Source organism: Hoplias malabaricus, chromosome 14 (genome assembly GCF_029633855.1).
Source record: "Hoplias malabaricus isolate fHopMal1 chromosome 14, fHopMal1.hap1, whole genome shotgun sequence".
Lineage (NCBI taxonomy): Eukaryota > Metazoa > Chordata > Actinopteri > Characiformes > Erythrinidae > Hoplias > Hoplias malabaricus.
Genome location: NC_089813.1, coordinates 12,371,315 through 12,392,036, shown reverse-complemented (window position 1 = coordinate 12,392,036; position 20,722 = coordinate 12,371,315). Strand labels below are relative to the sequence as shown.

Below are 20,722 nucleotides of genomic sequence, written 5' to 3'. Positions count from 1 at the left end.
GTGTAAAAAATAAAAAAAAAGATAGAAATAAAACCAAACCCCTCAGCTCTAGACGGAGTGCTTTGCACGCATGCCGTGCAACCTTCACTCCCCTGCGTCTCGGCGTACTTTCCCTGGTTTTATCCTCTCTCACGCCCCGTACAGGGGATGTAGCTCAGTGGTAGAGCGCATGCTTCGCATGTATGAGGTCCTGGGTTCAATCCCCAGCATCTCCAAACAGGCAGCTTTATGTATGGAGAACCCGGCAGTGCAAAGGTTGCCCGCTGTTATGGCAACCTCGAACAAAGCGTTCTCTGCCCCTACAGCATTATTTTCTTAGAGCGCCAGAACTCTCATTCCTCTTAGCATGCTTCATCATTTACCTGTGTAAGAATTTTGTGGTGTTTTTTTTTTTCCTTCAGCTTCTTAGAGACAGATTTGCCCTAAGGGTCCTGCCTAGTTAGATGTTACAACCGGACGCACGATGGCCAAGTCATAAGACGTCTTACTTGTCAAGCTAAGATCCTGACTTTGATCCCTGCCCATGAATTTTTTAAGGTGGCGGAAAGAGAAAGAAAAATAAAACACACCTAAAATGCCTCTAGCCTACTTGTCAGATTTCTTAGGAGAATTAAGAATTACTTGAGCTCCGACATTAGCTCACAGTTCATGCAGCCCAACCGTTTGCCAGTTGGGGATGTAGCTCAGTGGTAGAGCGCATGCTTTGCATGTATGAGGTCCAGGGTTCGATCCCCTGCATCTCCATGCTGTTTGGTCAGCCGTGCATCTGCTTTATGGTTAATTGTAACGCGCAACGCAGACATCGTCCGCTCGTATCCCTCAACGTTCTGAAGCATACATGTGCTGCTTCCTGTTAACAAGTCCAACCTAGCATGTGCTTGTTTACAGGGCACCTCCTTAGCATAGTCCTTTCTCCTATTCATCATCGTGGCAAGCACTGGAGATGTAGCTCCGCGATACAGCACATTCACTGCATGTTTGAGGTCTTGGGTTCAGTGTCCAGCGTAAAAAGAATGTCAGTTTCGTGTTTTAAAAAGCTATTTGAAATATGCAGCTTCGAGCCGGCTCATCACCGTTTACGCTAGGCATGGTGGCCAAGTGGCAAGGCGTCGGTCTCGTAAACCGAAGATCATGGGTTCAACCCCCGTCCGTGCCTTTCCTTTGACATGGATGGGGACCATAAGCCAACGCTGTTCTGAAAAACTCTGCGTTCCGATACAGACGTAGCAGTTTGGCAAAAGCGCGAGTGAAATCTCCGTGACCTTTGCTGCGTTTTGCAGCTTCGTTCTTCCGTCTGCTAGGCAGGAAGGCGCCGTTTGGTTGTCCCAAATTTTCCGCACAAAGAATGAGCACAGGCCAGGGCGTGGTGGCCAAGTGGCAAGGCGTCGGTCTTGTAAACCGAAGATCACGGGTTCAATTCCCGTTCGTGCCTTTTTTAAAGAACGCATGCCGAGAAACGGAAACAAAAGCCTACGTAGCAATAACAGTTGTTGTAAGAAGAAGACTTTGCCTCAGCCGTAACTCCAGCCAGTGCAGTTCACGCACATGTCTCTTGAGGTGTAAAAAATAAAAAAAAAGATAGAAATAAAACCAAACCCCTCAGCTCTAGACGGAGTGCTTTGCACGCATGCCGTGCAACCTTCACTCCCCTGCGTCTCGGCGTACTTTCCCTGGTTTTATCCTCTCTCACACCCCGTACAGGGGATGTAGCTCAGTGGTAGAGCGCATGCTTCGCATGTATGAGGTCCTGGGTTCAATCCCCAGCATCTCCAAGCAGGCAGCTTTATGTATGGAGAACCCGGCAGTGCAAAGGTTGCCCGCTGTTATGGCAACCTCGAACAAAGCGTTCTCTGCCCCTACAGCATTATTTTCTTAGAGCGCCAGAACTCTCATTCCTCTTAGCATGCTTCATCATTTACCTGTGTAAGAATTTTGTGGTGTTTTTTTTTTTCCTTCAGCTTCTTAGAGACAGATTTGCCCTAAGGGTCCTGCCTAGTTAGATGTTACAACCGGACGCACGATGGCCAAGTCATAAGACGTCTTACTTGTCAAGCTAAGATCCTGACTTTGATCCCTGCCCATGAATTTTTTAAGGTGGCGGAAAGAGAAAGAAAAATAAAACACACCTAAAATGCCTCTAGCCTACTTGTCAGATTTCTTAGGAGAATTAAGAATTACTTGAGCTCCGACATTAGCTCACAGTTCATGCAGCCCAACCGTTTGCCAGTTGGGGATGTAGCTCAGTGGTAGAGCGCATGCTTTGCATGTATGAGGTCCAGGGTTCGATCCCCTGCATCTCCATGCTGTTTGGTCAGCCGTGCATCTGCTTTATGGTTAATTGTAACGCGCAACGCAGACATCGTCCGCTCGTATCCCTCAACGTTCTGAAGCATACATGTGCTGCTTCCTGTTAACAAGTCCAACCTAGCATGTGCTTGTTTACAGGGCACCTCCTTAGCATAGTCCTTTCTCCTATTCATCATCGTGGCAAGCACTGGAGATGTAGCTCCGCGATACAGCACATTCACTGCATGTTTGAGGTCTTGGGTTCAGTGTCCAGCGTAAAAAGAATGTCAGTTTCGTGTTTTAAAAAGCTATTTGAAATATGCAGCTTCGAGCCGGCTCATCACCGTTTACGCTAGGCATGGTGGCCAAGTGGCAAGGCGTCGGTCTCGTAAACCGAAGATCATGGGTTCAACCCCCGTCCGTGCCTTTCCTTTGACATGGATGGGGACCATAAGCCAACGCTGTTCTGAAAAACTCTGCGTTCCGATACAGACGTAGCAGTTTGGCAAAAGCGCGAGTGAAATCTCCGTGACCTTTGCTGCGTTTTGCAGCTTCGTTCTTCCGTCTGCTAGGCAGGAAGGTGCCGTTTGGTTGTCCCAAATTTTCCGATCAAAGAATGAGCACAGGCCAGGGCGCGGTGGCCAAGTGGCAAGGCGTCGGTCTTGTAAACCGAAGATCACGGGTTCAATTCCCGTTCGTGCCTTTTTTAAAGAACGCATGCCGAGAAACGGAAACAAAAGCCTACGTAGCAATAACAGTTGTTGTAAGAAGAAGACTTTGCCTCAGCCGTAACTCCAGCCAGTGCAGTTCACGCACATGTCTCTTGAGGTGTAAAAAATAAAAAAAAAGATAGAAATAAAACCAAACCCCTCAGCTCTAGACGGAGTGCTTTGCACGCATGCCGTGCAACCTTCACTCCCCTGCGTCTCGGCGTACTTTCCCTGGTTTTATCCTCTCTCACGCCCCGTACAGGGGATGTAGCTCAGTGGTAGAGCGCATGCTTCGCATGTATGAGGTCCTGGGTTCAATCCCCAGCATCTCCAAGCAGGCAGCTTTATGTATGGAGAACCCGGCAGTGCAAAGGTTGCCCGCTGTTATGGCAACCTCGAACAAAGCGTTCTCTGCCCCTACAGCATTATTTTCTTAGAGCGCCAGAACTCTCATTCCTCTTAGCAGGCTTCATCATTTACCTGTGTAAGAATTTTGTGGTGTTTTTTTTTTTCCTTCAGCTTCTTAGAGACAGATTTGCCCTAAGGGTCCTGCCTAGTTAGATGTTACAACCGGACGCACGATGGCCAAGTCATAAGACGTCTTACTTGTCAAGCTAAGATCCTGACTTTGATCCCTGCCCATGAATTTTTTAAGGTGGCGGAAAGAGAAAGAAAAATAAAACACACCTAAAATGCCTCTAGCGTACTTGTCAGATTTCTTAGGAGAATTAAGAATTACTTGAGCTCCGACATTAGCTCACAGTTCATGCAGCCCAACCGTTTGCCAGTTGGGGATGTAGCTCAGTGGTAGAGCGCATGCTTTGCATGTATGAGGTCCAGGGTTCGATCCCCTGCATCTCCATGCTGTTTGGTCAGCCGTGCATCTGCTTTATGGTTAATTGTAACGCGCAACGCAGACATCGTCCGCTCGTATCCCTCAACGTTCTGAAGCATACATGTGCTGCTTCCTGTTAACAAGTCCAACCTAGCATGTGCTTGTTTACAGGGCACCTCCTTAGCATAGTCCTTTCTCCTATTCATCATCGTGGCAAGCACTGGAGATGTAGCTCCGCGATACAGCACATTCACTGCATGTTTGAGGTCTTGGGTTCAGTGTCCAGCGTAAAAAGAATGTCAGTTTCGTGTTTTAAAAAGCTATTTGAAATATGCAGCTTCGAGCCGGCTCATCACCGTTTACGCTAGGCATGGTGGCCAAGTGGCAAGGCGTCGGTCTCGTAAACCGAAGATCATGGGTTCAACCCCCGTCCGTGCCTTTCCTTTGACATGGATGGGGACCATAAGCCAACGCTGTTCTGAAAAACTCTGCGTTCCGATACAGACGTAGCAGTTTGGCAAAAGCGCGAGTGAAATCTCCGTGACCTTTGCTGCGTTTTGCAGCTTCGTTCTTCCGTCTGCTAGGCAGGAAGGTGCCGTTTGGTTGTCCCAAATTTTCCGCACAAAGAATGAGCACAGGCCAGGGCGCGGTGGCCAAGTGGCAAGGCGTCGGTCTTGTAAACCGAAGATCACGGGTTCAATTCCCGTTCGTGCCTTTTTTAAAGAACGCATGCCGAGAAACGGAAACAAAAGCCTACGTAGCAATAACAGTTGTTGTAAGAAGAAGACTTTGCCTCAGCCGTAACTCCAGCCAGTGCAGTTCACGCACATGTCTCTTGAGGTGTAAAAAATAAAAAAAAAGATAGAAATAAAACCAAACCCCTCAGCTCTAGACGGAGTGCTTTGCACGCATGCCGTGCAACCTTCACTCCCCTGCGTCTCGGCGTACTTTCCCTGGTTTTATCCTCTCTCACGCCCCGTACAGGGGATGTAGCTCATTGGTAGAGCGCATGCTTCGCATGTATGAGGTCCTGGGTTCAATCCCCAGCATCTCCAAGCAGGCAGCTTTATGTATGGAGAACCCGGCAGTGCAAAGGTTGCCCGCTGTTATGGCAACCTCGAACAAAGCGTTCTCTGCCCCTACAGCATTATTTTCTTAGAGCGCCAGAACTCTCATTCCTCTTAGCATGCTTCATCATTTACCTGTGTAAGAATTTTGTGGTGTTTTTTTTTTTCCTTCAGCTTCTTAGAGACAGATTTGCCCTAAGGGTCCTGCCTAGTTAGATGTTACAACCGGACGCACGATGGCCAAGTCATAAGACGTCTTACTTGTCAAGCTAAGATCCTGACTTTGATCCCTGCCCATGAATTTTTTAAGGTGGCGGAAAGGGAAAGAAAAATAAAACACACCTAAAATGCCTCTAGCGTACTTGTCAGATTTCTTAGGAGAATTAAGAATTACTTGAGCTCCGACATTAGCTCACAGTTCATGCAGCCCAACCGTTTGCCAGTTGGGGATGTAGCTCAGTGGTAGAGCGCATGCTTTGCATGTATGAGGTCCAGGGTTCGATCCCCTGCATCTCCATGCTGTTTGGTCAGCCGTGCATCTGCTTTATGGTTAATTGTAACGCGCAACGCAGACATCGTCCGCTCGTATCCCTCAACGTTCTGAAGCATACATGTGCTGCTTCCTGTTAACAAGTCCAACCTAGCATGTGCTTGTTTACAGGGCACCTCCTTAGCATAGTCCTTTCTCCTATTCATCATCGTGGCAAGCACTGGAGATGTAGCTCCGCGATACAGCACATTCACTGCATGTTTGAGGTCTTGGGTTCAGTGTCCAGCGTAAAAAGAATGTCAGTTTCGTGTTTTAAAAAGCTATTTGAAATATGCAGCTTCGAGCCGGCTCATCACCGTTTACGCTAGGCATGGTGGCCAAGTGGCAAGGCGTAGGTCTCGTAAACCGAAGATCATGGGTTCAACCCCCGTCCGTGCCTTTCCTTTGACATGGATGGGGACCATAAGCCAACGCTGTTCTGAAAAACTCTGCGTTCCGATACAGACGTAGCAGTTTGGCAAAAGCGCGAGTGAAATCTCCGTGACCTTTGCTGCGTTTTGCAGCTTCGTTCTTCCGTCTGCTAGGCAGGAAGGTGCCGTTTGGTTGTCCCAAATTTTCCGCACAAAGAATGAGCACAGGCCAGGGCGCGGTGGCCAAGTGGCAAGGCGTCGGTCTTGTAAACCGAAGATCACGGGTTCAATTCCCGTTTGTGCCTTTTTTAAAGAACGCATGCCGAGAAACGGAAACAAAAGCCTACGTAGCAATAACAGTTGTTGTAAGAAGAAGACTTTGCCTCAGCCGTAACTCCAGCCAGTGCAGTTCACGCACATGTCTCTTGAGGTGTAAAAAATAAAAAAAAAGATAGAAATAAAACCAAACCCCTCAGCTCTAGACGGAGTGCTTTGCACGCATGCCGTGCAACCTTCACGTCTCGGCGTACTTTCCCTGGTTTTATCCTCTCTCACGCCCCATACAGGGGATGTAGCTCAGTGGTAGAGCGCATGCTTCGCATGTATGAGGTCCTGGGTTCAATCCCCAGCATCTCCAAGCAGGCAGCTTTATGTATGGAGAACCCGGCAGTGCAAAGGTTGCCCGCTGTTATGGCAACCTCGAACAAAGCGTTCTCTGCCCCTACAGCATTATTTTCTTAGAGCGCCAGAACTCTCATTCCTCTTAGCAGGCTTCATCATTTACCTGTGTAAGAATTTTGTGGTGTTTTTTTTTTTCCTTCAGCTTCTTAGAGACAGATTTGCCCTAAGGGTCCTGCCTAGTTAGATGTTACAACCGGACGCACGATGGCCAAGTCATAAGACGTCTTACTTGTCAAGCTAAGATCCTGACTTTGATCCCTGCCCATGAATTTTTTAAGGTGGCGGAAAGAGAAAGAAAAATAAAACACACCTAAAATGCCTCTAGCGTACTTGTCAGATTTCTTAGGAGAATTAAGAATTACTTGAGCTCCGACATTAGCTCACAGTTCATGCAGCCCAACTGTTTGCCAGTTGGGGATGTAGCTCAGTGGTAGAGCGCATGCTTTGCATGTATGAGGTCCAGGGTTCGATCCCCTGCATCTCCATGCTGTTTGGTCAGCCGTGCATCTGCTTTATGGTTAATTGTAACGCGCAACGCAGACATCGTCCGCTCGTATCCCTCAACGTTCTGAAGCATACATGTGCTGCTTCCTGTTAACAAGTCCAACCTAGCATGTGCTTGTTTACAGGGCACCTCCTTAGCATAGTCCTTTCTCCTATTCATCATCGTGGCAAGCACTGGAGATGTAGCTCCGCGATACAGCACATTCACTGCATGTTTGAGGTCTTGGGTTCAGTGTCCAGCGTAAAAAGAATGTCAGTTTCGTGTTTTAAAAAGCTATTTGAAATATGCAGCTTCGAGCCGGCTCACCACCGTTTACGCTAGGCATGGTGGCCAAGTGGCAAGGCGTCGGTCTCGTAAACCGAAGATCATGGGTTCAACCCCCGTCCGTGCCTTTCCTTTGACATGGATGGGGACCATAAGCCAACGCTGTTCTGAAAAACTCTGCGTTCCGATACAGACGTAGCAGTTTGGCAAAAGCGCGAGTGAAATCTCCGTGACCTTTGCTGCGTTTTGCAGCTTCGTTCTTCCGTCTGCTAGGCAGGAAGGTGCCGTTTGGTTGTCCCAAATTTTCCGCACAAAGAATGAGCACAGGCCAGGGCGCGGTGGCCAAGTGGCAAGGCGTCGGTCTTGTAAACCGAAGATCACGGGTTCAATTCCCGTTCGTGCCTTTTTTAAAGAACGCATGCCGAGAAACGGAAACAAAAGCCTACGTAGCAATAACAGTTGTTGTAAGAAGAAGACTTTGCCTCAGCCGTAACTCCAGCCAGTGCAGTTCACGCACATGTCTCTTGAGGTGTAAAAAATAAAAAAAAAGATAGAAATAAAACCAAACCCCTCAGCTCTAGACGGAGTGCTTTGCACGCATGCCGTGCAACCTTCACGTCTCGGCGTACTTTCCCTGGTTTTATCCTCTCTCACGCCCCATACAGGGGATGTAGCTCAGTGGTAGAGCGCATGCTTCGCATGTATGAGGTCCTGGGTTCAATCCCCAGCATCTCCAAGCAGGCAGCTTTATGTATGGAGAACCCGGCAGTGCAAAGGTTGCCCGCTGTTATGGCAACCTCGAACAAAGCGTTCTCTGCCCCTACAGCATTATTTTCTTAGAGCGCCAGAACTCTCATTCCTCTTAGCAGGCTTCATCATTTACCTGTGTAAGAATTTTGTGGTGTTTTTTTTTTTCCTTCAGCTTCTTAGAGACAGATTTGCCCTAAGGGTCCTGCCTAGTTAGATGTTACAACCGGACGCACGATGGCCAAGTCATAAGACGTCTTACTTGTCAAGCTAAGATCCTGACTTTGATCCCTGCCCATGAATTTTTTAAGGTGGCGGAAAGAGAAATAAAAATAAAACACACCTAAAATGCCTCTAGCCTACTTGTCAGATTTCTTAGGAGAATTAAGAATTACTTGAGCTCCGACATTAGCTCACAGTTCATGCAGCCCAACCGTTTGCCAGTTGGGGATGTAGCTCAGTGGTAGAGCGCATGCTTTGCATGTATGAGGTCCAGGGTTCGATCCCCTGCATCTCCATGCTGTTTGGTCAGCCGTGCATCTGCTTTATGGTTAATTGTAACGCGCAACGCAGACATCGTCCGCTCGTATCCCTCAACGTTCTGAAGCATACATGTGCTGCTTCCTGTTAACAAGTCCAACCTAGCATGTGCTTGTTTACAGGGCACCTCCTTAGCATAGTCCTTTCTCCTATTCATCATCGTGGCAAGCACTGGAGATGTAGCTCCGCGATACAGCACATTCACTGCATGTGTGAGGTCTTGGGTTCAGTGTCCAGCGTAAAAAGAATGTCAGTTTCGTGTTTTAAAAAGCTATTTGAAATATGCAGCTTCGAGCCGGCTCACCACCGTTTACGCTAGGCATGGTGGCCAAGTGGCAAGGCGTCGGTCTCGTAAACCGAAGATCATGGGTTCAACCCCCGTCCGTGCCTTTCCTTTGACATGGATGGGGACCATAAGCCAACGCTGTTCTGAAAAACTCTGCGTTCCGATACAGACGTAGCAGTTTGGCAAAAGCGCGAGTGAAATCTCCGTGACCTTTGCTGCGTTTTGCAGCTTCGTTCTTCCGTCTGCTAGGCAGGAAGGTGCCGTTTGGTTGTCCCAAATTATCCGCACAAAGAATGAGCACAGGCCAGGGCGCGGTGGCCAAGTGGCAAGGCGTCGGTCTTGTAAACCGAAGATTACGGGTTCAATTCCCGTTCGTGCCTTTTTTAAAGAACGCATGCCGAGAAACGGAAACAAAAGCCTACGTAGCAATAACAGTTGTTGTAAGAAGAAGACTTTGCCTCAGCCGTAACTCCAGCCAGTGCAGTTCACGCACATGTCTCTTGAGGTGTAAAAAATAAAAAAAAAGATAGAAATAAAACCAAACCCCTCAGCTCTAGACGGAGTGCTTTGCACGCATGCCGTGCAACCTTCACTCCCCTGCGTCTCGGCGTACTTTCCCTGGTTTTATCCTCTCTCACGCCCCGTACAGGGGATGTAGCTCAGTGGTAGAGCGCATGCTTCGCATGTATAAGGTCCTGGGTTCAATCCCCAGCATCTCCAAGCAGGCAGCTTTATGTATGGAGAACCCGGCAGTGCAAAGGTTGCCCGCTGTTATGGCAACCTCGAACAAAGCGTTCTCTGCCCCTACAGCATTATTTTCTTAGAGCGCCAGAACTCTCATTCCTCTTAGCATGCTTCATCATTTACCTGTGTAAGAATTTTGTGGTGTTTTTTTTTTTCCTTCAGCTTCTTAGAGACAGATTTGCCCTAAGGGTCCTGCCTAGTTAGATGTTACAACCGGACGCACGATGGCCAAGTCATAAGACGTCTTACTTGTCAAGCTAAGATCCTGACTTTGATCCCTGCCCATGAATTTTTTAAGGTGGCGGAAAGAGAAATAAAAATAAAACACACCTAAAATGCCTCTAGCCTACTTGTCAGATTTCTTAGGAGAATTAAGAATTACTTGAGCTCCGACATTAGCTCACAGTTCATGCAGCCCAACCGTTTGCCAGTTGGGGATGTAGCTCAGTGGTAGAGCGCATGCTTTGCATGTATGAGGTCCAGGGTTCGATCCCCTGCATCTCCATGCTGTTTGGTCAGCCGTGCATCTGCTTTATGGTTAATTGTAACGCGCAACGCAGACATCGTCCGCTCGTATCCCTCAACGTTCTGAAGCATACATGTGCTGCTTCCTGTTAACAAGTCCAACCTAGCATGTGCTTGTTTACAGGGCACCTCCTTAGCATAGTCCTTTCTCCTATTCATCATCGTGGCAAGCACTGGAGATGTAGCTCCGCGATACAGCACATTCACTGCATGTTTGAGGTCTTGGGTTCAGTGTCCAGCGTAAAAAGAATGTCAGTTTCGTGTTTTAAAAAGCTATTTGAAATATGCAGCTTCGAGCCGGCTCATCACCGTTTACGCTAGGCATGGTGGCCAAGTGGCAAGGCGTCGGTCTCGTAAACCGAAGATCATGGGTTCAACCCCCGTCCGTGCCTTTCCTTTGACATGGATGGGGACCATAAGCCAACGCTGTTCTGAAAAACTCTGCGTTCCGATACAGACGTAGCAGTTTGGCAAAAGCGCGAGTGAAATCTCCGTGACCTTTGCTGCGTTTTGCAGCTTCGTTCTTCCGTCTGCTAGGCAGGAAGGTGCCGTTTGGTTGTCCCAAATTTTCCGCACAAAGAATGAGCACAGGCCAGGGCGCGGTGGCCAAGTGGCAAGGCGTCGGTCTTGTAAACCGAAGATCACGGGTTCAATTCCCGTTCGTGCCTTTTTTAAAGAACGCATGCCGAGAAACGGAAACAAAAGCCTACGTAGCAATAACAGTTGTTGTAAGAAGAAGACTTTGCCTCAGCCGTAACTCCAGCCAGTGCAGTTCACGCACATGTCTCTTGAGGTGTAAAAAATAAAAAAAAAGATAGAAATAAAACCAAACCCCTCAGCTCTAGACGGAGTGCTTTGCACGCATGCCGTGCAACCTTCACTCCCCTGCGTCTCGGCGTACTTTCCCTGGTTTTATCCTCTCTCACGCCCCGTACAGGGGATGTAGCTCAGTGGTAGAGCGCATGCTTCGCATGTATGAGGTCCTGGGTTCAATCCCCAGCATCTCCAAGCAGGCAGCTTTATGTATGGAGAACCCGGCAGTGCAAAGGTTGCCCGCTGTTATGGCAACCTCGAACAAAGCGTTCTCTGCCCCTACAGCATTATTTTCTTAGAGCGCCAGAACTCTCATTCCTCTTAGCATGCTTCATCATTTACCTGTGTAAGAATTTTGTGGTGTTTTTTTTTTTCCTTCAGCTTCTTAGAGACAGATTTGCCCTAAGGGTCCTGCCTAGTTAGATGTTACAACCGGACGCACGATGGCCAAGTCATAAGACGTCTTACTTGTCAAGCTAAGATCCTGACTTTGATCCCTGCCCATGAATTTTTTAAGGTGGTGGAAAGAGAAAGAAAAATAAAACACACCTAAAATGCCTCTAGCCTACTTGTCAGATTTCTTAGGAGAATTAAGAATTACTTGAGCTCCGACATTAGCTCACAGTTCATGCAGCCCAACCGTTTGCCAGTTGGGGATGTAGCTCAGTGGTAGAGCGCATGCTTTGCATGTATGAGGTCCAGGGTTCGATACCCTGCATCTCCATGCTGTTTGGTCAGCCGTGCATCTGCTTTATGGTTAATTGTAACGCGCAACGCAGACATCGTCCGCTCGTATCCCTCAACGTTCTGAAGCATACATGTGCTGCTTCCTGTTAACAAGTCCAACCTAGCATGTGCTTGTTTACAGGGCACCTCCTTAGCATAGTCCTTTCTCCTATTCATCATCGTGGCAAGCACTGGAGATGTAGCTCCGCGATACAGCACATTCACTGCATGTTTGAGGTCTTGGGTTCAGTGTCCAGCGTAAAAAGAATGTCAGTTTCGTGTTTTAAAAAGCTATTTGAAATATGCAGCTTCGAGCCGGCTCATCACCGTTTACGCTAGGCATGGTGGCCAAGTGGCAAGGCGTCGGTCTCGTAAACCGAAGATCATGGGTTCAACCCCCGTCCGTGCCTTTCCTTTGACATGGATGGGGACCATAAGCCAACGCTGTTCTGAAAAACTCTGCGTTCCGATACAGACGTAGCAGTTTGGCAAAAGCGCGAGTGAAATCTCCGTGACCTTTGCTGCGTTTTGCAGCTTCGTTCTTCCGTCTGCTAGGCAGGAAGGTGCCGTTTGGTTGTCCCAAATTTTCCGCACAAAGAATGAGCACAGGCCAGGGCGCGGTGGCCAAGTGGCAAGGCGTCGGTCTTGTAAACCGAAGATCACGGGTTCAATTCCCGTTCGTGCCTTTTTTAAAGAACGCATGCCGAGAAACGGAAACAAAAGCCTACGTAGCAATAACAGTTGTTGTAAGAAGAAGACTTTGCCTCAGCCGTAACTCCAGCCAGTGCAGTTCACGCACATGTCTCTTGAGGTGTAAAAAATAAAAAAAAAGATAGAAATAAAACCAAACCCCTCAGCTCTAGACGGAGTGCTTTGCACGCATGCCGTGCAACCTTCACTCCCCTGCGTCTCGGCGTACTTTCCCTGGTTTTATCCTCTCTCACGCCCCGTACAGGGGATGTAGCTCAGTGGTAGAGCGCATGCTTCGCATGTATGAGGTCCTGGGTTCAATCCCCAGCATCTCCAAGCAGGCAGCTTTATGTATGGAGAACCCGGCAGTGCAAAGGTTGCCCGCTGTTATGGCAACCTCGAACAAAGCGTTCTCTGCCCCTACAGCATTATTTTCTTAGAGCGCCAGAACTCTCATTCCTCTTAGCATGCTTCATCATTTACCTGTGTAAGAATTTTGTGGTGTTTTTTTTTTTCCTTCAGCTTCTTAGAGACAGATTTGCCCTAAGGGTCCTGCCTAGTTAGATGTTACAACCGGACGCACGATGGCCAAGTCATAAGACGTCTTACTTGTCAAGCTAAGATCCTGACTTTGATCCCTGCCCATGAATTTTTTAAGGTGGCGGAAAGAGAAAGAAAAATAAAACACACCTAAAATGCCTCTAGCCTACTTGTCAGATTTCTTAGGAGAATTAAGAATTACTTGAGCTCCGACATTAGCTCACAGTTCATGCAGCCCAACCGTTTGCCAGTTGGGGATGTAGCTCAGTGGTAGAGCGCATGCTTTGCATGTATGAGGTCCAGGGTTCGATCCCCTGCATCTCCATGCTGTTTGGTCAGCCGTGCATCTGCTTTATGGTTAATTGTAACGCGCAACGCAGACATCGTCCGCTCGTATCCCTCAACGTTCTGAAGCATACATGTGCTGCTTCCTGTTAACAAGTCCAACCTAGCATGTGCTTGTTTACAGGGCACCTCCTTAGCATAGTCCTTTCTCCTATTCATCATCGTGGCAAGCACTGGAGATGTAGCTCCGCGATACAGCACATTCACTGCATGTGTGAGGTCTTGGGTTCAGTGTCCAGCGTAAAAAGAATGTCAGTTTCGTGTTTTATAAAGCTATTTGAAATATGCAGCTTCGAGCCGGCTCACCACCGTTTACGCTAGGCATGGTGGCCAAGTGGCAAGGCGTCGGTCTCGTAAACCGAAGATCATGGGTTCAACCCCCGTCCGTGCCTTTCCTTTGACATGGATGGGGACCATAAGCCAACGCTGTTCTGAAAAACTCTGCGTTCCGATACAGACGTAGCAGTTTGGCAAAAGCGCGAGTGAAATCTCCGTGACCTTTGCTGCGTTTTGCAGCTTCGTTCTTCCGTCTGCTAGGCAGGAAGGTGCCGTTTGGTTGTCCCAAATTATCCGCACAAAGAATGAGCACAGGCCAGGGCGCGGTGGCCAAGTGGCAAGGCGTCGGTCTTGTAAACCGAAGATCACGGGTTCAATTCCCGTTCGTGCCTTTTTTAAAGAACGCATGCCGAGAAACGGAAACAAAAGCCTACGTAGCAATAACAGTTGTTGTAAGAAGAAGACTTTGCCTCAGCCGTAACTCCAGCCAGTGCAGTTCACGCACATGTCTCTTGAGGTGTAAAAAATAAAAAAAAAGATAGAAATAAAACCAAACCCCTCAGCTCTAGACGGAGTGCTTTGCACGCATGCCGTGCAACCTTCACTCCCCTGCGTCTCGGCGTACTTTCCCTGGTTTTATCCTCTTTCACGCCCCGTACAGGGGATGTAGCTCAGTGGTAGAGCGCATGCTTTGCATGTATGAGGTCCTGGGTTCAATCCCCAGCATCTCCAAGCAGGCAGCTTTATGTATGGAGAACCCGGCAGTGCAAAGGTTGCCCGCTGTTATGGCAACCTCGAACAAAGCGTTCTCTGCCCCTACAGCATTATTTTCTTAGAGCGCCAGAACTCTCATTCCTCTTAGCATGCTTCATCATTTACCTGTGTAAGAATTTTGTGGTGTTTTTTTTTTTCCTTCAGCTTCTTAGAGACAGATTTGCCCTAAGGGTCCTGCCTAGTTAGATGTTACAACCGGACGCACGATGGCCAAGTCATAAGACGTCTTACTTGTCAAGCTAAGATCCTGACTTTGATCCCTGCCCATGAATTTTTTAAGGTGGCGGAAAGAGAAATAAAAATAAAACACACCTAAAATGCCTCTAGCCTACTTGTCAGATTTCTTAGGAGAATTAAGAATTACTTGAGCTCCGACATTAGCTCACAGTTCATGCAGCCCAACCGTTTGCCAGTTGGGGATGTAGCTCAGTGGTAGAGCGCATGCTTTGCATGTATGAGGTCCAGGGTTCGATCCCCTGCATCTCCATGCTGTTTGGTCAGCCGTGCATCTGCTTTATGGTTAATTGCAACGCAGACATCGTCCGCTCGTATCCCTCAACGTTCTGAAGCATACATGTGCTGCTTCCTGTTAACAAGTCCAACCTAGCATGTGCTTGTTTACAGGGCACCTCCTTAGCATAGTCCTTTCTCCTATTCATCATCGTGGCAAGCACTGGAGATGTAGCTCCGCGATACAGCACATTCACTGCATGTGTGAGGTCTTGGGTTCAGTGTCCAGCGTAAAAAGAATGTCAGTTTCGTGTTTTAAAAAGCTATTTGAAATATGCAGCTTCGAGCCGGCTCACCACCGTTTACGCTAGGCATGGTGGCCAAGTGGCAAGGCGTCGGTCTCGTAAACCGAAGATCATGGGTTCAACCCCCGTCCGTGCCTTTCCTTTGACATGGATGGGGACCATAAGCCAACGCTGTTCTGAAAAACTCTGCGTTCCGATACAGACGTAGCAGTTTGGCAAAAGCGCGAGTGAAATCTCCGTGACCTTTGCTGCGTTTTGCAGCTTCGTTCTTCCGTCTGCTAGGCAGGAAGGTGCCGTTTGGTTGTCCCAAATTATCCGCACAAAGAATGAGCACAGGCCAGGGCGCGGTGGCCAAGTGGCAAGGCGTCGGTCTTGTAAACCGAAGATCACGGGTTCAATTCCCGTTCGTGCCTTTTTTAAAGAACGCATGCCGAGAAACGGAAACAAAAGCCTACGTAGCAATAACAGTTGTTGTAAGAAGAAGACTTTGCCTCAGCCGTAACTCCAGCCAGTGCAGTTCACGCACATGTCTCTTGAGGTGTAAAAAATAAAAAAAAAGATAGAAATAAAACCAAACCCCTCAGCTCTAGACGGAGTGCTTTGCACGCATGCCGTGCAACCTTCACTCCCCTGCGTCTCGGCGTACTTTCCTTGGTTTTATCCTCTCTCACGCCCCGTACAGGGGATGTAGCTCAGTGGTAGAGCGCATGCTTCGCATGTATGAGGTCCTGGGTTCAATCCCCAGCATCTCCAAGCAGGCAGCTTTATGTATGGAGAACCCGGCAGTGCAAAGGTTGCCCGCTGTTATGGCAACCTCGAACAAAGCGTTCTCTGCCCCTACAGCATTATTTTCTTAGAGCGCCAGAACTCTCATTCCTCTTAGCATGCTTCATCATTTACCTGTGTAAGAATTTTGTGGTGTTTTTTTTTTTCCTTCAGCTTCTTAGAGACAGATTTGCCCTAAGGGTCCTGCCTAGTTAGATGTTACAACCGGACGCACGATGGCCAAGTCATAAGACGTCTTACTTGTCAAGCTAAGATCCTGACTTTGATCCCTGCCCATGAATTTTTTAAGGTGGCGGAAAGAGAAATAAAAATAAAACACACCTAAAATGCCTCTAGCCTACTTGTCAGATTTCTTAGGAGAATTAAGAATTACTTGAGCTCCGACATTAGCTCACAGTTCATGCAGCCCAACCGTTTGCCAGTTGGGGATGTAGCTCAGTGGTAGAGCGCATGCTTTGCATGTATGAGGTCCAGGGTTCGATCCCCTGCATCTCCATGCTGTTTGGTCAGCCGTGCATCTGCTTTATGGTTAATTGTAACGCGCAACGCAGACATCGTCCGCTCGTATCCCTCAACGTTCTGAAGCATACATGTGCTGCTTCCTGTTAACAAGTCCAACCTAGCATGTGCTTGTTTACAGGGCACCTCCTTAGCATAGTCCTTTCTCCTATTCATCATCGTGGCAAGCACTGGAGATGTAGCTCCGCGATACAGCACATTCACTGCATGTTTGAGGTCTTGGGTTCAGTGTCCAGCGTAAAAAGAATGTCAGTTTCGTGTTTTAAAAAGCTATTTGAAATATGCAGCTTCGAGCCGGCTCATCACCGTTTACGCTAGGCATGGTGGCCAAGTGGCAAGGCGTCGGTCTCGTAAACCGAAGATCATGGGTTCAACCCCCGTCCGTGCCTTTCCTTTGACATGGATGGGGACCATAAGCCAACGCTGTTCTGAAAAACTCTGCGTTCCGATACAGACGTAGCAGTTTGGCAAAAGCGCGAGTGAAATCTCCGTGACCTTTGCTGCGTTTTGCAGCTTCGTTCTTCCGTCTGCTAGGCAGGAAGGTGCCGTTTGGTTGTCCCAAATTTTCCGCACAAAGAATGAGCACAGGCCAGGGCGCGGTGGCCAAGTGGCAAGGCGTCGGTCTTGTAAACCGAAGATCACGGGTTCAATTCCCGTTCGTGCCTTTTTTAAAGAACGCATGCCGAGAAACGGAAACAAAAGCCTACGTAGCAATAACAGTTGTTGTAAGAAGAAGACTTTGCCTCAGCCGTAACTCCAGCCAGTGCAGTTCACGCACATGTCTCTTGAGGTGTAAAAAATAAAAAAAAAGATAGAAATAAAACCAAACCCCTCAGCTCTAGACGGAGTGCTTTGCACGCATGCCGTGCAACCTTCACTCCCCTGCGTCTCGGCGTACTTTCCCTGGTTTTATCCTCTCTCACGCCCCGTACAGGGGATGTAGCTCAGTGGTAGAGCGCATGCTTCGCATGTATGAGGTCCTGGGTTCAATCCCCAGCATCTCCAAGCAGGCAGCTTTATGTATGGAGAACCCGGCAGTGCAAAGGTTGCCCGCTGTTATGGCAACCTCGAACAAAGCGTTCTCTGCCCCTACAGCATTATTTTCTTAGAGCGCCAGAACTCTCATTCCTCTTAGCATGCTTCATCATTTACCTGTGTAAGAATTTTGTGGTGTTTTTTTTTTTCCTTCAGCTTCTTAGAGACAGATTTGCCCTAAGGGTCCTGCCTAGTTAGATGTTACAACCGGACGCACGATGGCCAAGTCATAAGACGTCTTACTTGTCAAGCTAAGATCCTGACTTTGATCCCTGCCCATGAATTTTTTAAGGTGGTGGAAAGAGAAAGAAAAATAAAACACACCTAAAATGCCTCTAGCCTACTTGTCAGATTTCTTAGGAGAATTAAGAATTACTTGAGCTCCGACATTAGCTCACAGTTCATGCAGCCCAACCGTTTGCCAGTTGGGGATGTAGCTCAGTGGTAGAGCGCATGGTTTGCATGTATGAGGTCCAGGGTTCGATCCCCTGCATCTCCATGCTGTTTGGTCAGCCGTGCATCTGCTTTATGGTTAATTGTAACGCGCAACGCAGACATCGTCCGCTCGTATCCCTCAACGTTCTGAAGCATACATGTGCTGCTTCCTGTTAACAAGTCCAACCTAGCATGTGCTTGTTTACAGGGCACCTCCTTAGCATAGTCCTTTCTCCTATTCATCATCGTGGCAAGCACTGGAGATGTAGCTCCGCGATACAGCACATTCACTGCATGTGTGAGGTCTTGGGTTCAGTGTCCAGCGTAAAAAGAATGTCAGTTTCGTGTTTTAAAAAGCTATTTGAAATATGCAGCTTCGAGCCGGCTCACCACCGTTTACGCTAGGCATGGTGGCCAAGTGGCAAGGCGTCGGTCTCGTAAACCGAAGATCATGGGTTCAACCCCCGTCCGTGCCTTTCCTTTGACATGGATGGGGACCATAAGCCAACGCTGTTCTGAAAAACTCTGCGTTCCGATACAGACGTAGCAGTTTGGCAAAAGCGCGAGTGAAATCTCCGTGACCTTTGCTGCGTTTTGCAGCTTCGTTCTTCCGTCTGCTAGGCAGGAAGGTGCCGTTTGTTCTAAGAGATCTGGCAACCCGTTTGGCTGTTTCTGTACCCGTTTGGAAGCTGTTTTGATCGCTCGGGTTTTCCTGTTTAATCGTTTCCATTGTTATTTCTATATTTATATCTGTTTTTATAACCTACTAACCATCCATAGATCTATCTTTTAGATTGTCTCCGCAGGAATATTCATTACAGAGGCACTAAAACTGCCACCGGACCCTGGAGTAACGTTCTTGGTGTAAGTTACTAAAATTCACTAAAAGCGGTAAGTACCTGCAATTCCATGGCTACTACTGGCTGTTTTGCCTGTTCAGAGTGTGGCATGTTTAGTTTAACGCCCTTTTCCACCTCTAGCGATAAATATAGTGGTTGTATTTGTAGTAAGTGTCAGCTAGTTAGCTCTCTGGTGGATAAAGTGGACCAGCTAGAAGTGCGCATCCGGAGCTTATTATTGTTGAGGGATAAACAGCGAGATTCAGTGTTAGCAACTCCGGGTGCCTTAGGGAGAGTTAGCACCCCCACGACTCCGGCGTTAGAGCCCTCACAGCGGGGTGAATGGGTGACGTCTCGGCGTCATAGCCGGAAAGCTAAGGCTGATGCTAACGCTGAGGCCAAAGCTAGCCCACCGGGACACCACGCTCCTCCGATTCGCGTGTCAAACAGGTTTGCCCCGCTCAGCGAAGCACCCGCTGAGGAGCCTGTTAAGAGTGCTCTGGTTATAGGAGACTCTATTGTTCGGCACGTGAAATTAGCTACTCCTTTAGGGGCGCCGGCAGTAACAGTTAGCTGTTTATCGGGAGCCAGAGCGCCGGATATTAGTGGCAACCTTAGACTGTTAGCTAATAGGAGATATTCGAGGGTAGTCATTCATGTAGGGGCCAATGATATTCGTCTGCGGCAGTCTGAGGTAACTAAGGGTAATATTACAGAGGTGATTAAACTGGCCCAGACGATGTCCGATGCCGTAATCTGCTCTGGTCCCATACCAATGCGGCGTGGCGACGAAGCTTACAGCAGACTTTGGGCGTTAAACTGCTGGATGTCCAAGTGGTGTTCCGAAAATCAAGTGGGCTTTATAGACAATTGGTTACGTTTTGAGGGCAAGCCTGGTCTTATAGGTAGGGATGGTATCCACCCCATGCGGGAGGGTGCTGCCTTACTTTCTTGCAGTATAGCACATAGTCTTTTAGTTAGTCGGCAGAGTAGTGTAGATAGCTGCTGACAATCCAGAGCCGGGACCAGGCCGCAGACAGACAGGCTAAACCGACCGTCTGCGAACTGTCTTGAGGCGTCACCCAGGTTCAACTGTATTGAGACTGTGTCTTTCCCCCGAACTAAATGTAAAAGTAGAAAAACAAAATCAGCCTGTTTCAGCAACCTAATCAATATTAAATCATACACAACACCTAGCAGCAACACCTCAGAACTAAAATTTGGGTTACTCAACATAAGATCGCTAAACTCAAAAGCACTCATCGTAAATGATATTATAAGTGATCATAAATTCAATGTTTTCTGTCTCACGGAAACGTGGGTTAAACCAAATGAATATTTAGCACTAAATGAAGCCACCCCCCTAGGCTATAATTATGCACATAGCCCAAGAATATCAGGCAAAGGAGGTGGAGTATGTGTAATTTACCAAAATACCCTAGAAATTAGTCTTAAACAATGTGACACCTTTTCTTCTTTTGAGGTTCTCTCCACTATTATTACAAATCCGGTCACAAAAAAGGACGCATTTTTATTATGCAACATTTACAGACCACCAGGGCCTTACTTAGAATTTCTGAAAGAATTCAGCGATTTTGCTACAAACCTAGCGGTGTGCAATCATAAAGTTATAATTGTAGGAGATTTCAATATCCATTTCGAGAAGGAAAGTGACCCACTAAAAAAGGCATTTACCTCAATCTTAGACTCTATTGGTATTACTCAAAATGTAACAGGGCCTACACACTACTGCAGCCACACTTTAGACTTAGTTCTGACACTAGGTCTTAACATTGACAAAATTAATATCTTACCGCAATCCTCAGCAATCTCCGATCATTACTTAATTTCATATGAGCTACGTTTTATCCATAATATATGTAAGAACCCTCACTATTCTACAAGGCGTATAATAAAACCATCTACCGCCCTACAATTTATAGAAAACCTACCAGAACTATCGACCCCAGTTCCAACTCCATCAGACCCAATGGACCTAGATGTACTAACTGACTACCTAGAAAATACCTGTCGATCTACTTTAGAAAAGGTAGCACCACTTAAACATAAAAGTATAAGACAGAAAAAGCTCGCACCAT

General features: G+C 47.7%; 1 protein-coding gene and 47 non-coding genes across 48 annotated transcripts in view; 47 read left to right on the top strand and 1 right to left on the bottom strand.

Annotated features, from left to right (window-relative positions):
• LOC136666265 (ninjurin-1-like) overlaps positions 1-20,722 on the bottom strand; it is a 226,383-nt gene that overhangs the window by 28,030 nt on the left and 177,631 nt on the right. The window lies entirely within an intron of this gene.
• On the top strand, positions 144-215 carry trnaa-cgc (transfer RNA alanine (anticodon CGC)). Its single transcript has one exon. It is a non-coding gene; the product is annotated as a tRNA-Ala (tRNA).
• Positions 673-744, top strand: trnaa-ugc (transfer RNA alanine (anticodon UGC)). The gene has a single exon. It is a non-coding gene; the product is annotated as a tRNA-Ala (tRNA).
• Positions 1,085-1,156, top strand: trnat-cgu (transfer RNA threonine (anticodon CGU)). Its single transcript has one exon. It is a non-coding gene; the product is annotated as a tRNA-Thr (tRNA).
• On the top strand, positions 1,361-1,432 carry trnat-ugu (transfer RNA threonine (anticodon UGU)). The gene has a single exon. It is a non-coding gene; the product is annotated as a tRNA-Thr (tRNA).
• On the top strand, positions 1,701-1,772 carry trnaa-cgc (transfer RNA alanine (anticodon CGC)). Its single transcript has one exon. It is a non-coding gene; the product is annotated as a tRNA-Ala (tRNA).
• Positions 2,230-2,301, top strand: trnaa-ugc (transfer RNA alanine (anticodon UGC)). Its single transcript has one exon. It is a non-coding gene; the product is annotated as a tRNA-Ala (tRNA).
• On the top strand, positions 2,642-2,713 carry trnat-cgu (transfer RNA threonine (anticodon CGU)). The gene has a single exon. It is a non-coding gene; the product is annotated as a tRNA-Thr (tRNA).
• Positions 2,918-2,989, top strand: trnat-ugu (transfer RNA threonine (anticodon UGU)). The gene has a single exon. It is a non-coding gene; the product is annotated as a tRNA-Thr (tRNA).
• trnaa-cgc (transfer RNA alanine (anticodon CGC)) lies at positions 3,258-3,329 on the top strand. Its single transcript has one exon. It is a non-coding gene; the product is annotated as a tRNA-Ala (tRNA).
• Positions 3,787-3,858, top strand: trnaa-ugc (transfer RNA alanine (anticodon UGC)). The gene has a single exon. It is a non-coding gene; the product is annotated as a tRNA-Ala (tRNA).
• On the top strand, positions 4,199-4,270 carry trnat-cgu (transfer RNA threonine (anticodon CGU)). The gene has a single exon. It is a non-coding gene; the product is annotated as a tRNA-Thr (tRNA).
• trnat-ugu (transfer RNA threonine (anticodon UGU)) lies at positions 4,475-4,546 on the top strand. The gene has a single exon. It is a non-coding gene; the product is annotated as a tRNA-Thr (tRNA).
• Positions 4,815-4,886, top strand: trnaa-cgc (transfer RNA alanine (anticodon CGC)). The gene has a single exon. It is a non-coding gene; the product is annotated as a tRNA-Ala (tRNA).
• trnaa-ugc (transfer RNA alanine (anticodon UGC)) lies at positions 5,344-5,415 on the top strand. The gene has a single exon. It is a non-coding gene; the product is annotated as a tRNA-Ala (tRNA).
• On the top strand, positions 5,756-5,827 carry trnat-cgu (transfer RNA threonine (anticodon CGU)). The gene has a single exon. It is a non-coding gene; the product is annotated as a tRNA-Thr (tRNA).
• trnat-ugu (transfer RNA threonine (anticodon UGU)) lies at positions 6,032-6,103 on the top strand. Its single transcript has one exon. It is a non-coding gene; the product is annotated as a tRNA-Thr (tRNA).
• Positions 6,364-6,435, top strand: trnaa-cgc (transfer RNA alanine (anticodon CGC)). The gene has a single exon. It is a non-coding gene; the product is annotated as a tRNA-Ala (tRNA).
• Positions 6,893-6,964, top strand: trnaa-ugc (transfer RNA alanine (anticodon UGC)). The gene has a single exon. It is a non-coding gene; the product is annotated as a tRNA-Ala (tRNA).
• On the top strand, positions 7,305-7,376 carry trnat-cgu (transfer RNA threonine (anticodon CGU)). The gene has a single exon. It is a non-coding gene; the product is annotated as a tRNA-Thr (tRNA).
• trnat-ugu (transfer RNA threonine (anticodon UGU)) lies at positions 7,581-7,652 on the top strand. The gene has a single exon. It is a non-coding gene; the product is annotated as a tRNA-Thr (tRNA).
• On the top strand, positions 7,913-7,984 carry trnaa-cgc (transfer RNA alanine (anticodon CGC)). Its single transcript has one exon. It is a non-coding gene; the product is annotated as a tRNA-Ala (tRNA).
• On the top strand, positions 8,442-8,513 carry trnaa-ugc (transfer RNA alanine (anticodon UGC)). The gene has a single exon. It is a non-coding gene; the product is annotated as a tRNA-Ala (tRNA).
• On the top strand, positions 8,854-8,925 carry trnat-cgu (transfer RNA threonine (anticodon CGU)). The gene has a single exon. It is a non-coding gene; the product is annotated as a tRNA-Thr (tRNA).
• On the top strand, positions 9,130-9,201 carry trnat-ugu (transfer RNA threonine (anticodon UGU)). Its single transcript has one exon. It is a non-coding gene; the product is annotated as a tRNA-Thr (tRNA).
• On the top strand, positions 9,470-9,541 carry trnaa-cgc (transfer RNA alanine (anticodon CGC)). The gene has a single exon. It is a non-coding gene; the product is annotated as a tRNA-Ala (tRNA).
• On the top strand, positions 9,999-10,070 carry trnaa-ugc (transfer RNA alanine (anticodon UGC)). Its single transcript has one exon. It is a non-coding gene; the product is annotated as a tRNA-Ala (tRNA).
• On the top strand, positions 10,411-10,482 carry trnat-cgu (transfer RNA threonine (anticodon CGU)). The gene has a single exon. It is a non-coding gene; the product is annotated as a tRNA-Thr (tRNA).
• Positions 10,687-10,758, top strand: trnat-ugu (transfer RNA threonine (anticodon UGU)). The gene has a single exon. It is a non-coding gene; the product is annotated as a tRNA-Thr (tRNA).
• Positions 11,027-11,098, top strand: trnaa-cgc (transfer RNA alanine (anticodon CGC)). The gene has a single exon. It is a non-coding gene; the product is annotated as a tRNA-Ala (tRNA).
• trnaa-ugc (transfer RNA alanine (anticodon UGC)) lies at positions 11,556-11,627 on the top strand. Its single transcript has one exon. It is a non-coding gene; the product is annotated as a tRNA-Ala (tRNA).
• Positions 11,968-12,039, top strand: trnat-cgu (transfer RNA threonine (anticodon CGU)). Its single transcript has one exon. It is a non-coding gene; the product is annotated as a tRNA-Thr (tRNA).
• On the top strand, positions 12,244-12,315 carry trnat-ugu (transfer RNA threonine (anticodon UGU)). The gene has a single exon. It is a non-coding gene; the product is annotated as a tRNA-Thr (tRNA).
• Positions 12,584-12,655, top strand: trnaa-cgc (transfer RNA alanine (anticodon CGC)). The gene has a single exon. It is a non-coding gene; the product is annotated as a tRNA-Ala (tRNA).
• trnaa-ugc (transfer RNA alanine (anticodon UGC)) lies at positions 13,113-13,184 on the top strand. The gene has a single exon. It is a non-coding gene; the product is annotated as a tRNA-Ala (tRNA).
• On the top strand, positions 13,525-13,596 carry trnat-cgu (transfer RNA threonine (anticodon CGU)). The gene has a single exon. It is a non-coding gene; the product is annotated as a tRNA-Thr (tRNA).
• On the top strand, positions 13,801-13,872 carry trnat-ugu (transfer RNA threonine (anticodon UGU)). The gene has a single exon. It is a non-coding gene; the product is annotated as a tRNA-Thr (tRNA).
• On the top strand, positions 14,141-14,212 carry trnaa-ugc (transfer RNA alanine (anticodon UGC)). The gene has a single exon. It is a non-coding gene; the product is annotated as a tRNA-Ala (tRNA).
• trnaa-ugc (transfer RNA alanine (anticodon UGC)) lies at positions 14,670-14,741 on the top strand. Its single transcript has one exon. It is a non-coding gene; the product is annotated as a tRNA-Ala (tRNA).
• trnat-cgu (transfer RNA threonine (anticodon CGU)) lies at positions 15,075-15,146 on the top strand. The gene has a single exon. It is a non-coding gene; the product is annotated as a tRNA-Thr (tRNA).
• Positions 15,351-15,422, top strand: trnat-ugu (transfer RNA threonine (anticodon UGU)). The gene has a single exon. It is a non-coding gene; the product is annotated as a tRNA-Thr (tRNA).
• Positions 15,691-15,762, top strand: trnaa-cgc (transfer RNA alanine (anticodon CGC)). The gene has a single exon. It is a non-coding gene; the product is annotated as a tRNA-Ala (tRNA).
• Positions 16,220-16,291, top strand: trnaa-ugc (transfer RNA alanine (anticodon UGC)). Its single transcript has one exon. It is a non-coding gene; the product is annotated as a tRNA-Ala (tRNA).
• trnat-cgu (transfer RNA threonine (anticodon CGU)) lies at positions 16,632-16,703 on the top strand. Its single transcript has one exon. It is a non-coding gene; the product is annotated as a tRNA-Thr (tRNA).
• On the top strand, positions 16,908-16,979 carry trnat-ugu (transfer RNA threonine (anticodon UGU)). Its single transcript has one exon. It is a non-coding gene; the product is annotated as a tRNA-Thr (tRNA).
• On the top strand, positions 17,248-17,319 carry trnaa-cgc (transfer RNA alanine (anticodon CGC)). Its single transcript has one exon. It is a non-coding gene; the product is annotated as a tRNA-Ala (tRNA).
• Positions 17,777-17,848, top strand: trnaa-ugc (transfer RNA alanine (anticodon UGC)). Its single transcript has one exon. It is a non-coding gene; the product is annotated as a tRNA-Ala (tRNA).
• Positions 18,189-18,260, top strand: trnat-cgu (transfer RNA threonine (anticodon CGU)). Its single transcript has one exon. It is a non-coding gene; the product is annotated as a tRNA-Thr (tRNA).